Below are 14,983 nucleotides of genomic sequence, written 5' to 3'. Positions count from 1 at the left end.
TACCCTTAATTTTTGGGGGCCTCCCCCGTCTTCACCCCCCGTGGCCCCTATTTAAAAACTCATCCTGTATTCTTCCTATTGTTTCTTTGGGAAACAATGCTTTTTAACTGAGGATGAACCTAAAAATTTTAAAGGGTGATGGACGTTACATGTCTTCAAGTTCTTCTCTTCATCAACTTTCTGTACGCAAAAACCTCTTGGGGAAACGTTTCATAAAAAAGATACCTCTTTATATTTTCTTACCTAACAACCTGTCGGTATTTTATACCATTTTAATGTTCGGACTGACCACCTCAAAACTTTAAGGGTGATGGACTGATTACATCGTCTTCAAGTATCTTCTGCTTCTATCAACTTTTCTGTACTTGACTGAAGAAGCCTACTGTGTAGGCGAAACGTTTCATAATAAAGATACCTAACTGTTGCATATGTGTCTTACCTAACAACCTGTCGGTATTTTATACCATTTTAATGTTCAATCTGTCAGACACTGCAACACAAGGGTATCTTGGTACAGACCTGCAATCAACTTCGACAACTTCCACTAGTGAGAGGGGCTGGATTTGAGAGGGACCTGACCTCTCAACATCTGAGTTCTTACCTCTCCTAGTGGCCTACGTCTCACCTCTTGGCGCTATAAAAAGCTCCATCCTGTCACTTCTTCTCCATATTGTTTCATACTATGGAACAATGCTCTTCTCCAGACTGAGGGACTGACCACCTCAAAACTTTAAGGGTGATGGACTGATTACATCGTCTTCAAGTATCTTCTGCTTCTATCAACTTTTCTGTACTTGACTGAAGAAGCCTACTGTGTAGGCGAAACGTTTCATAATAAAGATACCTAACTGTTGCATATGTGTCTTACCTAACAACCTGTCGGTATTTTATACCATTTTAATGTTCAATCTGTCAGACACTGCAACACAAGGGTATCTTGGTACAGACCTGCAATCAACTTCGACAACTTCCACTAGTGAGAGGGGCTGGATTTGAGAGGGACCTGACCTCTCAACATCTGAGTTCTTACCTCTCCTAGTGGCCTACGTCTCACCTCTTGGCGCTATAAAAAGCTCCATCCTGTCACTTCTTCTCCATATTGTTTCATACTATGGAACAATGCTCTTCTCCAGACTGAGGGACTGACCACCTCAAAACTTTAAGGGTGATGGACTGATTACATCGTCTTCAAGTATCTTCTGCTTCTATCAACTTTTCTGTACTTGACTGAAGAAGCCTACTGTGTAGGCGAAACGTTTCATAATAAAGATACCTAACTGTTGCATATGTGTCTTACCTAACAACCTGTCGGTATTTTATACCATTTTAATGTTCAATCTGTCAGACACTGCAACACAAGGGTATCTTGGTACAGACCTGCAATCAACTTCGACAACTTCCACTAGTGAGAGGGGCTGGATTTGAGAGGGACCTGACCTCTCAACATCTGAGTTCTTACCTCTCCTAGTGGCCTACGTCTCACCTCTTGGCGCTATAAAAAGCTCCATCCTGTCACTTCTTCTCCATATTGTTTCATACTATGGAACAATGCTCTTCTCCAGACTGAGGGACTGACCACCTCAAAACTTTAAGGGTGATGGACTGATTACATCGTCTTCAAGTATCTTCTGCTTCTATCAACTTTTCTGTACTTGACTGAAGAAGCCTACTGTGTAGGCGAAACGTTTCATAATAAAGATACCTAACTGTTGCATATGTGTCTTACCTAACAACCTGTCGGTATTTTATACCATTTTAATGTTCAATCTGTCAGACACTGCAACACAAGGGTATCTTGGTACAGACCTGCAATCAACTTCGACAACTTCCACTAGTGAGAGGGGCTGGATTTGAGAGGGACCTGACCTCTCAACATCTGAGTTCTTACCTCTCCTAGTGGCCTACGTCTCACCTCTTGGCGCTATAAAAAGCTCCATCCTGTCACTTCTTCTCCATATTGTTTCATACTATGGAACAATGCTCTTCTCCAGACTGAGGGACTGACCACCTCAAAACTTTAAGGGTGATGGACTGATTACATCGTCTTCAAGTATCTTCTGCTTCTATCAACTTTTCTGTACTTGACTGAAGAAGCCTACTGTGTAGGCGAAACGTTTCATAATAAAGATACCTAACTGTTGCATATGTGTCTTACCTAACAACCTGTCGGTATTTTATACCATTTTAATGTTCAATCTGTCAGACACTGCAACACAAGGGTATCTTGGTACAGACCTGCAATCAACTTCGACAACTTCCACTAGTGAGAGGGGCTGGATTTGAGAGGGACCTGACCTCTCAACATCTGAGTTCTTACCTCTCCTAGTGGCCTACGTCTCACCTCTTGGCGCTATAAAAAGCTCCATCCTGTCACTTCTTCTCCATATTGTTTCATACTATGGAACAATGCTCTTCTCCAGACTGAGGGACTGACCACCTCAAAACTTTAAGGGTGATGGACTGATTACATCGTCTTCAAGTATCTTCTGCTTCTATCAACTTTTCTGTACTTGACTGAAGAAGCCTACTGTGTAGGCGAAACGTTTCATAATAAAGATACCTAACTGTTGCATATGTGTCTTACCTAACAACCTGTCGGTATTTTATACCATTTTAATGTTCAATCTGTCAGACACTGCAACACAAGGGTATCTTGGTACAGACCTGCAATCAACTTCGACAACTTCCACTAGTGAGAGGGGCTGGATTTGAGAGGGACCTGACCTCTCAACATCTGAGTTCTTACCTCTCCTAGTGGCCTACGTCTCACCTCTTGGCGCTATAAAAAGCTCCATCCTGTCACTTCTTCTCCATATTGTTTCATACTATGGAACAATGCTCTTCTCCAGACTGAGGGACTGACCACCTCAAAACTTTAAGGGTGATGGACTGATTACATCGTCTTCAAGTATCTTCTGCTTCTATCAACTTTTCTGTACTTGACTGAAGAAGCCTACTGTGTAGGCGAAACGTTTCATAATAAAGATACCTAACTGTTGCATATGTGTCTTACCTAACAACCTGTCGGTATTTTATACCATTTTAATGTTCAATCTGTCAGACACTGCAACACAAGGGTATCTTGGTACAGACCTGCAATCAACTTCGACAACTTCCACTAGTGAGAGGGGCTGGATTTGAGAGGGACCTGACCTCTCAACATCTGAGTTCTTACCTCTCCTAGTGGCCTACGTCTCACCTCTTGGCGCTATAAAAAGCTCCATCCTGTCACTTCTTCTCCATATTGTTTCATACTATGGAACAATGCTCTTCTCCAGACTGAGGGACTGACCACCTCAAAACTTTAAGGGTGATGGACTGATTACATCGTCTTCAAGTATCTTCTGCTTCTATCAACTTTTCTGTACTTGACTGAAGAAGCCTACTGTGTAGGCGAAACGTTTCATAATAAAGATACCTAACTGTTGCATATGTGTCTTACCTAACAACCTGTCGGTATTTTATACCATTTTAATGTTCAATCTGTCAGACACTGCAACACAAGGGTATCTTGGTACAGACCTGCAATCAACTTCGACAACTTCCACTAGTGAGAGGGGCTGGATTTGAGAGGGACCTGACCTCTCAACATCTGAGTTCTTACCTCTCCTAGTGGCCTACGTCTCACCTCTTGGCGCTATAAAAAGCTCCATCCTGTCACTTCTTCTCCATATTGTTTCATACTATGGAACAATGCTCTTCTCCAGACTGAGGGACTGACCACCTCAAAACTTTAAGGGTGATGGACTGATTACATCGTCTTCAAGTATCTTCTGCTTCTATCAACTTTTCTGTACTTGACTGAAGAAGCCTACTGTGTAGGCGAAACGTTTCATAATAAAGATACCTAACTGTTGCATATGTGTCTTACCTAACAACCTGTCGGTATTTTATACCATTTTAATGTTCAATCTGTCAGACACTGCAACACAAGGGTATCTTGGTACAGACCTGCAATCAACTTCGACAACTTCCACTAGTGAGAGGGGCTGGATTTGAGAGGGACCTGACCTCTCAACATCTGAGTTCTTACCTCTCCTAGTGGCCTACGTCTCACCTCTTGGCGCTATAAAAAGCTCCATCCTGTCACTTCTTCTCCATATTGTTTCATACTATGGAACAATGCTCTTCTCCAGACTGAGGGACTGACCACCTCAAAACTTTAAGGGTGATGGACTGATTACATCGTCTTCAAGTATCTTCTGCTTCTATCAACTTTTCTGTACTTGACTGAAGAAGCCTACTGTGTAGGCGAAACGTTTCATAATAAAGATACCTAACTGTTGCATATGTGTCTTACCTAACAACCTGTCGGTATTTTATACCATTTTAATGTTCAATCTGTCAGACACTGCAACACAAGGGTATCTTGGTACAGACCTGCAATCAACTTCGACAACTTCCACTAGTGAGAGGGGCTGGATTTGAGAGGGACCTGACCTCTCAACATCTGAGTTCTTACCTCTCCTAGTGGCCTACGTCTCACCTCTTGGCGCTATAAAAAGCTCCATCCTGTCACTTCTTCTCCATATTGTTTCATACTATGGAACAATGCTCTTCTCCAGACTGAGGGACTGACCACCTCAAAACTTTAAGGGTGATGGACTGATTACATCGTCTTCAAGTATCTTCTGCTTCTATCAACTTTTCTGTACTTGACTGAAGAAGCCTACTGTGTAGGCGAAACGTTTCATAATAAAGATACCTAACTGTTGCATATGTGTCTTACCTAACAACCTGTCGGTATTTTATACCATTTTAATGTTCAATCTGTCAGACACTGCAACACAAGGGTATCTTGGTACAGACCTGCAATCAACTTCGACAACTTCCACTAGTGAGAGGGGCTGGATTTGAGAGGGACCTGACCTCTCAACATCTGAGTTCTTACCTCTCCTAGTGGCCTACGTCTCACCTCTTGGCGCTATAAAAAGCTCCATCCTGTCACTTCTTCTCCATATTGTTTCATACTATGGAACAATGCTCTTCTCCAGACTGAGGGACTGACCACCTCAAAACTTTAAGGGTGATGGACTGATTACATCGTCTTCAAGTATCTTCTGCTTCTATCAACTTTTCTGTACTTGACTGAAGAAGCCTACTGTGTAGGCGAAACGTTTCATAATAAAGATACCTAACTGTTGCATATGTGTCTTACCTAACAACCTGTCGGTATTTTATACCATTTTAATGTTCAATCTGTCAGACACTGCAACACAAGGGTATCTTGGTACAGACCTGCAATCAACTTCGACAACTTCCACTAGTGAGAGGGGCTGGATTTGAGAGGGACCTGACCTCTCAACATCTGAGTTCTTACCTCTCCTAGTGGCCTACGTCTCACCTCTTGGCGCTATAAAAAGCTCCATCCTGTCACTTCTTCTCCATATTGTTTCATACTATGGAACAATGCTCTTCTCCAGACTGAGGGACTGACCACCTCAAAACTTTAAGGGTGATGGACTGATTACATCGTCTTCAAGTATCTTCTGCTTCTATCAACTTTTCTGTACTTGACTGAAGAAGCCTACTGTGTAGGCGAAACGTTTCATAATAAAGATACCTAACTGTTGCATATGTGTCTTACCTAACAACCTGTCGGTATTTTATACCATTTTAATGTTCAATCTGTCAGACACTGCAACACAAGGGTATCTTGGTACAGACCTGCAATCAACTTCGACAACTTCCACTAGTGAGAGGGGCTGGATTTGAGAGGGACCTGACCTCTCAACATCTGAGTTCTTACCTCTCCTAGTGGCCTACGTCTCACCTCTTGGCGCTATAAAAAGCTCCATCCTGTCACTTCTTCTCCATATTGTTTCATACTATGGAACAATGCTCTTCTCCAGACTGAGGGACTGACCACCTCAAAACTTTAAGGGTGATGGACTGATTACATCGTCTTCAAGTATCTTCTGCTTCTATCAACTTTTCTGTACTTGACTGAAGAAGCCTACTGTGTAGGCGAAACGTTTCATAATAAAGATACCTAACTGTTGCATATGTGTCTTACCTAACAACCTGTCGGTATTTTATACCATTTTAATGTTCAATCTGTCAGACACTGCAACACAAGGGTATCTTGGTACAGACCTGCAATCAACTTCGACAACTTCCACTAGTGAGAGGGGCTGGATTTGAGAGGGACCTGACCTCTCAACATCTGAGTTCTTACCTCTCCTAGTGGCCTACGTCTCACCTCTTGGCGCTATAAAAAGCTCCATCCTGTCACTTCTTCTCCATATTGTTTCATACTATGGAACAATGCTCTTCTCCAGACTGAGGGACTGACCACCTCAAAACTTTAAGGGTGATGGACTGATTACATCGTCTTCAAGTATCTTCTGCTTCTATCAACTTTTCTGTACTTGACTGAAGAAGCCTACTGTGTAGGCGAAACGTTTCATAATAAAGATACCTAACTGTTGCATATGTGTCTTACCTAACAACCTGTCGGTATTTTATACCATTTTAATGTTCAATCTGTCAGACACTGCAACACAAGGGTATCTTGGTACAGACCTGCAATCAACTTCGACAACTTCCACTAGTGAGAGGGGCTGGATTTGAGAGGGACCTGACCTCTCAACATCTGAGTTCTTACCTCTCCTAGTGGCCTACGTCTCACCTCTTGGCGCTATAAAAAGCTCCATCCTGTCACTTCTTCTCCATATTGTTTCATACTATGGAACAATGCTCTTCTCCAGACTGAGGGACTGACCACCTCAAAACTTTAAGGGTGATGGACTGATTACATCGTCTTCAAGTATCTTCTGCTTCTATCAACTTTTCTGTACTTGACTGAAGAAGCCTACTGTGTAGGCGAAACGTTTCATAATAAAGATACCTAACTGTTGCATATGTGTCTTACCTAACAACCTGTCGGTATTTTATACCATTTTAATGTTCAATCTGTCAGACACTGCAACACAAGGGTATCTTGGTACAGACCTGCAATCAACTTCGACAACTTCCACTAGTGAGAGGGGCTGGATTTGAGAGGGACCTGACCTCTCAACATCTGAGTTCTTACCTCTCCTAGTGGCCTACGTCTCACCTCTTGGCGCTATAAAAAGCTCCATCCTGTCACTTCTTCTCCATATTGTTTCATACTATGGAACAATGCTCTTCTCCAGACTGAGGGACTGACCACCTCAAAACTTTAAGGGTGATGGACTGATTACATCGTCTTCAAGTATCTTCTGCTTCTATCAACTTTTCTGTACTTGACTGAAGAAGCCTACTGTGTAGGCGAAACGTTTCATAATAAAGATACCTAACTGTTGCATATGTGTCTTACCTAACAACCTGTCGGTATTTTATACCATTTTAATGTTCAATCTGTCAGACACTGCAACACAAGGGTATCTTGGTACAGACCTGCAATCAACTTCGACAACTTCCACTAGTGAGAGGGGCTGGATTTGAGAGGGACCTGACCTCTCAACATCTGAGTTCTTACCTCTCCTAGTGGCCTACGTCTCACCTCTTGGCGCTATAAAAAGCTCCATCCTGTCACTTCTTCTCCATATTGTTTCATACTATGGAACAATGCTCTTCTCCAGACTGAGGGACTGACCACCTCAAAACTTTAAGGGTGATGGACTGATTACATCGTCTTCAAGTATCTTCTGCTTCTATCAACTTTTCTGTACTTGACTGAAGAAGCCTACTGTGTAGGCGAAACGTTTCATAATAAAGATACCTAACTGTTGCATATGTGTCTTACCTAACAACCTGTCGGTATTTTATACCATTTTAATGTTCAATCTGTCAGACACTGCAACACAAGGGTATCTTGGTACAGACCTGCAATCAACTTCGACAACTTCCACTAGTGAGAGGGGCTGGATTTGAGAGGGACCTGACCTCTCAACATCTGAGTTCTTACCTCTCCTAGTGGCCTACGTCTCACCTCTTGGCGCTATAAAAAGCTCCATCCTGTCACTTCTTCTCCATATTGTTTCATACTATGGAACAATGCTCTTCTCCAGACTGAGGGACTGACCACCTCAAAACTTTAAGGGTGATGGACTGATTACATCGTCTTCAATCAACTTTTCTGTACTTGACTGAAGAAGCCTACTGTGTAGGCGAAACGTTTCATAATAAAGATACCTAACTGTTGCATATGTGTCTTACCTAACAACCTGTCGGTATTTTATACCATTTTAATGTTCAATCTGTCAGACACTGCAACACAAGGGTATCTTGGTACAGACCTGCAATCAACTTCGACAACTTCCACTAGTGAGAGGGGCTGGATTTGAGAGGGACCTGACCTCTCAACATCTGAGTTCTTACCTCTCCTAGTGGCCTACGTCTCACCTCTTGGCGCTATAAAAAGCTCCATCCTGTCACTTCTTCTCCATATTGTTTCATACTATGGAACAATGCTCTTCTCCAGACTGAGGGACTGACCACCTCAAAACTTTAAGGGTGATGGACTGATTACATCGTCTTCAAGTATCTTCTGCTTCTATCAACTTTTCTGTACTTGACTGAAGAAGCCTACTGTGTAGGCGAAACGTTTCATAATAAAGATACCTAACTGTTGCATATGTGTCTTACCTAACAACCTGTCGGTATTTTATACCATTTTAATGTTCAATCTGTCAGACACTGCAACACAAGGGTATCTTGGTACAGACCTGCAATCAACTTCGACAACTTCCACTAGTGAGAGGGGCTGGATTTGAGAGGGACCTGACCTCTCAACATCTGAGTTCTTACCTCTCCTAGTGGCCTACGTCTCACCTCTTGGCGCTATAAAAAGCTCCATCCTGTCACTTCTTCTCCATATTGTTTCATACTATGGAACAATGCTCTTCTCCAGACTGAGGGACTGACCACCTCAAAACTTTAAGGGTGATGGACTGATTACATCGTCTTCAAGTATCTTCTGCTTCTATCAACTTTTCTGTACTTGACTGAAGAAGCCTACTGTGTAGGCGAAACGTTTCATAATAAAGATACCTAACTGTTGCATATGTGTCTTACCTAACAACCTGTCGGTATTTTATACCATTTTAATGTTCAATCTGTCAGACACTGCAACACAAGGGTATCTTGGTACAGACCTGCAATCAACTTCGACAACTTCCACTAGTGAGAGGGGCTGGATTTGAGAGGGACCTGACCTCTCAACATCTGAGTTCTTACCTCTCCTAGTGGCCTACGTCTCACCTCTTGGCGCTATAAAAAGCTCCATCCTGTCACTTCTTCTCCATATTGTTTCATACTATGGAACAATGCTCTTCTCCAGACTGAGGGACTGACCACCTCAAAACTTTAAGGGTGATGGACTGATTACATCGTCTTCAAGTATCTTCTGCTTCTATCAACTTTTCTGTACTTGACTGAAGAAGCCTACTGTGTAGGCGAAACGTTTCATAATAAAGATACCTAACTGTTGCATATGTGTCTTACCTAACAACCTGTCGGTATTTTATACCATTTTAATGTTCAATCTGTCAGACACTGCAACACAAGGGTATCTTGGTACAGACCTGCAATCAACTTCGACAACTTCCACTAGTGAGAGGGGCTGGATTTGAGAGGGACCTGACCTCTCAACATCTGAGTTCTTACCTCTCCTAGTGGCCTACGTCTCACCTCTTGGCGCTATAAAAAGCTCCATCCTGTCACTTCTTCTCCATATTGTTTCATACTATGGAACAATGCTCTTCTCCAGACTGAGGGACTGACCACCTCAAAACTTTAAGGGTGATGGACTGATTACATCGTCTTCAAGTATCTTCTGCTTCTATCAACTTTTCTGTACTTGACTGAAGAAGCCTACTGTGTAGGCGAAACGTTTCATAATAAAGATACCTAACTGTTGCATATGTGTCTTACCTAACAACCTGTCGGTATTTTATACCATTTTAATGTTCAATCTGTCAGACACTGCAACACAAGGGTATCTTGGTACAGACCTGCAATCAACTTCGACAACTTCCACTAGTGAGAGGGGCTGGATTTGAGAGGGACCTGACCTCTCAACATCTGAGTTCTTACCTCTCCTAGTGGCCTACGTCTCACCTCTTGGCGCTATAAAAAGCTCCATCCTGTCACTTCTTCTCCATATTGTTTCATACTATGGAACAATGCTCTTCTCCAGACTGAGGGACTGACCACCTCAAAACTTTAAGGGTGATGGACTGATTACATCGTCTTCAAGTATCTTCTGCTTCTATCAACTTTTCTGTACTTGACTGAAGAAGCCTACTGTGTAGGCGAAACGTTTCATAATAAAGATACCTAACTGTTGCATATGTGTCTTACCTAACAACCTGTCGGTATTTTATACCATTTTAATGTTCAATCTGTCAGACACTGCAACACAAGGGTATCTTGGTACAGACCTGCAATCAACTTCGACAACTTCCACTAGTGAGAGGGGCTGGATTTGAGAGGGACCTGACCTCTCAACATCTGAGTTCTTACCTCTCCTAGTGGCCTACGTCTCACCTCTTGGCGCTATAAAAAGCTCCATCCTGTCACTTCTTCTGCTCTTCTCCAGACTGAGGGACTGACCACCTCAAAACTTTAAGGGTGATGGACTGATTACATCGTCTTCAAGTATCTTCTGCTTCTATCAACTTTTCTGTACTTGACTGAAGAAGCCTACTGTGTAGGCGAAACGTTTCATAATAAAGATACCTAACTGTTGCATATGTGTCTTACCTAACAACCTGTCGGTATTTTATACCATTTTAATGTTCAATCTGTCAGACACTGCAACACAAGGGTATCTTGGTACAGACCTGCAATCAACTTCGACAACTTCCACTAGTGAGAGGGGCTGGATTTGAGAGGGACCTGACCTCTCAACATCTGAGTTCTTACCTCTCCTAGTGGCCTACGTCTCACCTCTTGGCGCTATAAAAAGCTCCATCCTGTCACTTCTTCTCCATATTGTTTCATACTATGGAACAATGCTCTTCTCCAGACTGAGGGACTGACCACCTCAAAACTTTAAGGGTGATGGACTGATTACATCGTCTTCAAGTATCTTCTGCTTCTATCAACTTTTCTGTACTTGACTGAAGAAGCCTACTGTGTAGGCGAAACGTTTCATAATAAAGATACCTAACTGTTGCATATGTGTCTTACCTAACAACCTGTCGGTATTTTATACCATTTTAATGTTCAATCTGTCAGACACTGCAACACAAGGGTATCTTGGTACAGACCTGCAATCAACTTCGACAACTTCCACTAGTGAGAGGGGCTGGATTTGAGAGGGACCTGACCTCTCAACATCTGAGTTCTTACCTCTCCTAGTGGCCTACGTCTCACCTCTTGGCGCTATAAAAAGCTCCATCCTGTCACTTCTTCTCCATATTGTTTCATACTATGGAACAATGCTCTTCTCCAGACTGAGGGACTGACCACCTCAAAACTTTAAGGGTGATGGACTGATTACATCGTCTTCAAGTATCTTCTGCTTCTATCAACTTTTCTGTACTTGACTGAAGAAGCCTACTGTGTAGGCGAAACGTTTCATAATAAAGATACCTAACTGTTGCATATGTGTCTTACCTAACAACCTGTCGGTATTTTATACCATTTTAATGTTCAATCTGTCAGACACTGCAACACAAGGGTATCTTGGTACAGACCTGCAATCAACTTCGACAACTTCCACTAGTGAGAGGGGCTGGATTTGAGAGGGACCTGACCTCTCAACATCTGAGTTCTTACCTCTCCTAGTGGCCTACGTCTCACCTCTTGGCGCTATAAAAAGCTCCATCCTGTCACTTCTTCTCCATATTGTTTCATACTATGGAACAATGCTCTTCTCCAGACTGAGGGACTGACCACCTCAAAACTTTAAGGGTGATGGACTGATTACATCGTCTTCAAGTATCTTCTGCTTCTATCAACTTTTCTGTACTTGACTGAAGAAGCCTACTGTGTAGGCGAAACGTTTCATAATAAAGATACCTAACTGTTGCATATGTGTCTTACCTAACAACCTGTCGGTATTTTATACCATTTTAATGTTCAATCTGTCAGACACTGCAACACAAGGGTATCTTGGTACAGACCTGCAATCAACTTCGACAACTTCCACTAGTGAGAGGGGCTGGATTTGAGAGGGACCTGACCTCTCAACATCTGAGTTCTTACCTCTCCTAGTGGCCTACGTCTCACCTCTTGGCGCTATAAAAAGCTCCATCCTGTCACTTCTTCTCCATATTGTTTCATACTATGGAACAATGCTCTTCTCCAGACTGAGGGACTGACCACCTCAAAACTTTAAGGGTGATGGACTGATTACATCGTCTTCAAGTATCTTCTGCTTCTATCAACTTTTCTGTACTTGACTGAAGAAGCCTACTGTGTAGGCGAAACGTTTCATAATAAAGATACCTAACTGTTGCATATGTGTCTTACCTAACAACCTGTCGGTATTTTATACCATTTTAATGTTCAATCTGTCAGACACTGCAACACAAGGGTATCTTGGTACAGACCTGCAATCAACTTCGACAACTTCCACTAGTGAGAGGGGCTGGATTTGAGAGGGACCTGACCTCTCAACATCTGAGTTCTTACCTCTCCTAGTGGCCTACGTCTCACCTCTTGGCGCTATAAAAAGCTCCATCCTGTCACTTCTTCTCCATATTGTTTCATACTATGGAACAATGCTCTTCTCCAGACTGAGGGACTGACCACCTCAAAACTTTAAGGGTGATGGACTGATTACATCGTCTTCAAGTATCTTCTGCTTCTATCAACTTTTCTGTACTTGACTGAAGAAGCCTACTGTGTAGGCGAAACGTTTCATAATAAAGATACCTAACTGTTGCATATGTGTCTTACCTAACAACCTGTCGGTATTTTATACCATTTTAATGTTCAATCTGTCAGACACTGCAACACAAGGGTATCTTGGTACAGACCTGCAATCAACTTCGACAACTTCCACTAGTGAGAGGGGCTGGATTTGAGAGGGACCTGACCTCTCAACATCTGAGTTCTTACCTCTCCTAGTGGCCTACGTCTCACCTCTTGGCGCTATAAAAAGCTCCATCCTGTCACTTCTTCTCCATATTGTTTCATACTATGGAACAATGCTCTTCTCCAGACTGAGGGACTGACCACCTCAAAACTTTAAGGGTGATGGACTGATTACATCGTCTTCAAGTATCTTCTGCTTCTATCAACTTTTCTGTACTTGACTGAAGAAGCCTACTGTGTAGGCGAAACGTTTCATAATAAAGATACCTAACTGTTGCATATGTGTCTTACCTAACAACCTGTCGGTATTTTATACCATTTTAATGTTCAATCTGTCAGACACTGCAACACAAGGGTATCTTGGTACAGACCTGCAATCAACTTCGACAACTTCCACTAGTGAGAGGGGCTGGATTTGAGAGGGACCTGACCTCTCAACATCTGAGTTCTTACCTCTCCTAGTGGCCTACGTCTCACCTCTTGGCGCTATAAAAAGCTCCATCCTGTCACTTCTTCTCCATATTGTTTCATACTATGGAACAATGCTCTTCTCCAGACTGAGGGACTGACCACCTCAAAACTTTAAGGGTGATGGACTGATTACATCGTCTTCAAGTATCTTCTGCTTCTATCAACTTTTCTGTACTTGACTGAAGAAGCCTACTGTGTAGGCGAAACGTTTCATAATAAAGATACCTAACTGTTGCATATGTGTCTTACCTAACAACCTGTCGGTATTTTATACCATTTTAATGTTCAATCTGTCAGACACTGCAACACAAGGGTATCTTGGTACAGACCTGCAATCAACTTCGACAACTTCCACTAGTGAGAGGGGCTGGATTTGAGAGGGACCTGACCTCTCAACATCTGAGTTCTTACCTCTCCTAGTGGCCTACGTCTCACCTCTTGGCGCTATAAAAAGCTCCATCCTGTCACTTCTTCTCCATATTGTTTCATACTATGGAACAATGCTCTTCTCCAGACTGAGGGACTGACCACCTCAAAACTTTAAGGGTGATGGACTGATTACATCGTCTTCAAGTATCTTCTGCTTCTATCAACTTTTCTGTACTTGACTGAAGAAGCCTACTGTGTAGGCGAAACGTTTCATAATAAAGATACCTAACTGTTGCATATGTGTCTTACCTAACAACCTGTCGGTATTTTATACCATTTTAATGTTCAATCTGTCAGACACTGCAACACAAGGGTATCTTGGTACAGACCTGCAATCAACTTCGACAACTTCCACTAGTGAGAGGGGCTGGATTTGAGAGGGATCTGAGTTCTTACCTCTCCTAGTGGCCTACGTCTCACCTCTTGGCGCTATAAAAAGCTCCATCCTGTCACTTCTTCTCCATATTGTTTCATACTATGGAACAATGCTCTTCTCCAGACTGAGGGACTGACCACCTCAAAACTTTAAGGGTGATGGACTGATTACATCGTCTTCAAGTATCTTCTGCTTCTATCAACTTTTCTGTACTTGACTGAAGAAGCCTACTGTGTAGGCGAAACGTTTCATAATAAAGATACCTAACTGTTGCATATGGAGTCGATGTTACATCCATCATCTTGTAGACAGCATTGCGTAGACGGCTTATACCGTAGAGTGCTTGGTTGAAGAATTCTTTGTAAGAAGATCCCATGATGCTGCAGTGTCTGACAGTTGTGATGAATGGTTTGAACAACTGTCAGACACTGCAGTATCATGGGATCTTCTTACAAAGAATTCTTCAACGCTTGTCCAACCTTTGGACAAAGACCTACTTCGACTAGTGGATGGTACCACTATGATCCCGCCTCCGTCTGCTTCAAGTCACCTCACTACAGTATATAAGCCACGTCTACGGCCCTATGCTGTACATTCTACAAGATTGATGGACTGAACACATCGACTCCAGGCTGAGGGACTGATTACCTCATACTCCTCCTCTCCTTACGCCTTCCTCTTTGTATTGGACTGATGAAGCCACTGTGTGGCGAAACGTTTCCTGAATAAAGA

This window comes from Cherax quadricarinatus, chromosome 63, assembly GCF_038502225.1.
Source record: "Cherax quadricarinatus isolate ZL_2023a chromosome 63, ASM3850222v1, whole genome shotgun sequence".
NCBI lineage: Eukaryota > Metazoa > Arthropoda > Malacostraca > Decapoda > Parastacidae > Cherax > Cherax quadricarinatus.
Note: the sequence above shows the minus strand (reverse complement) of the source record.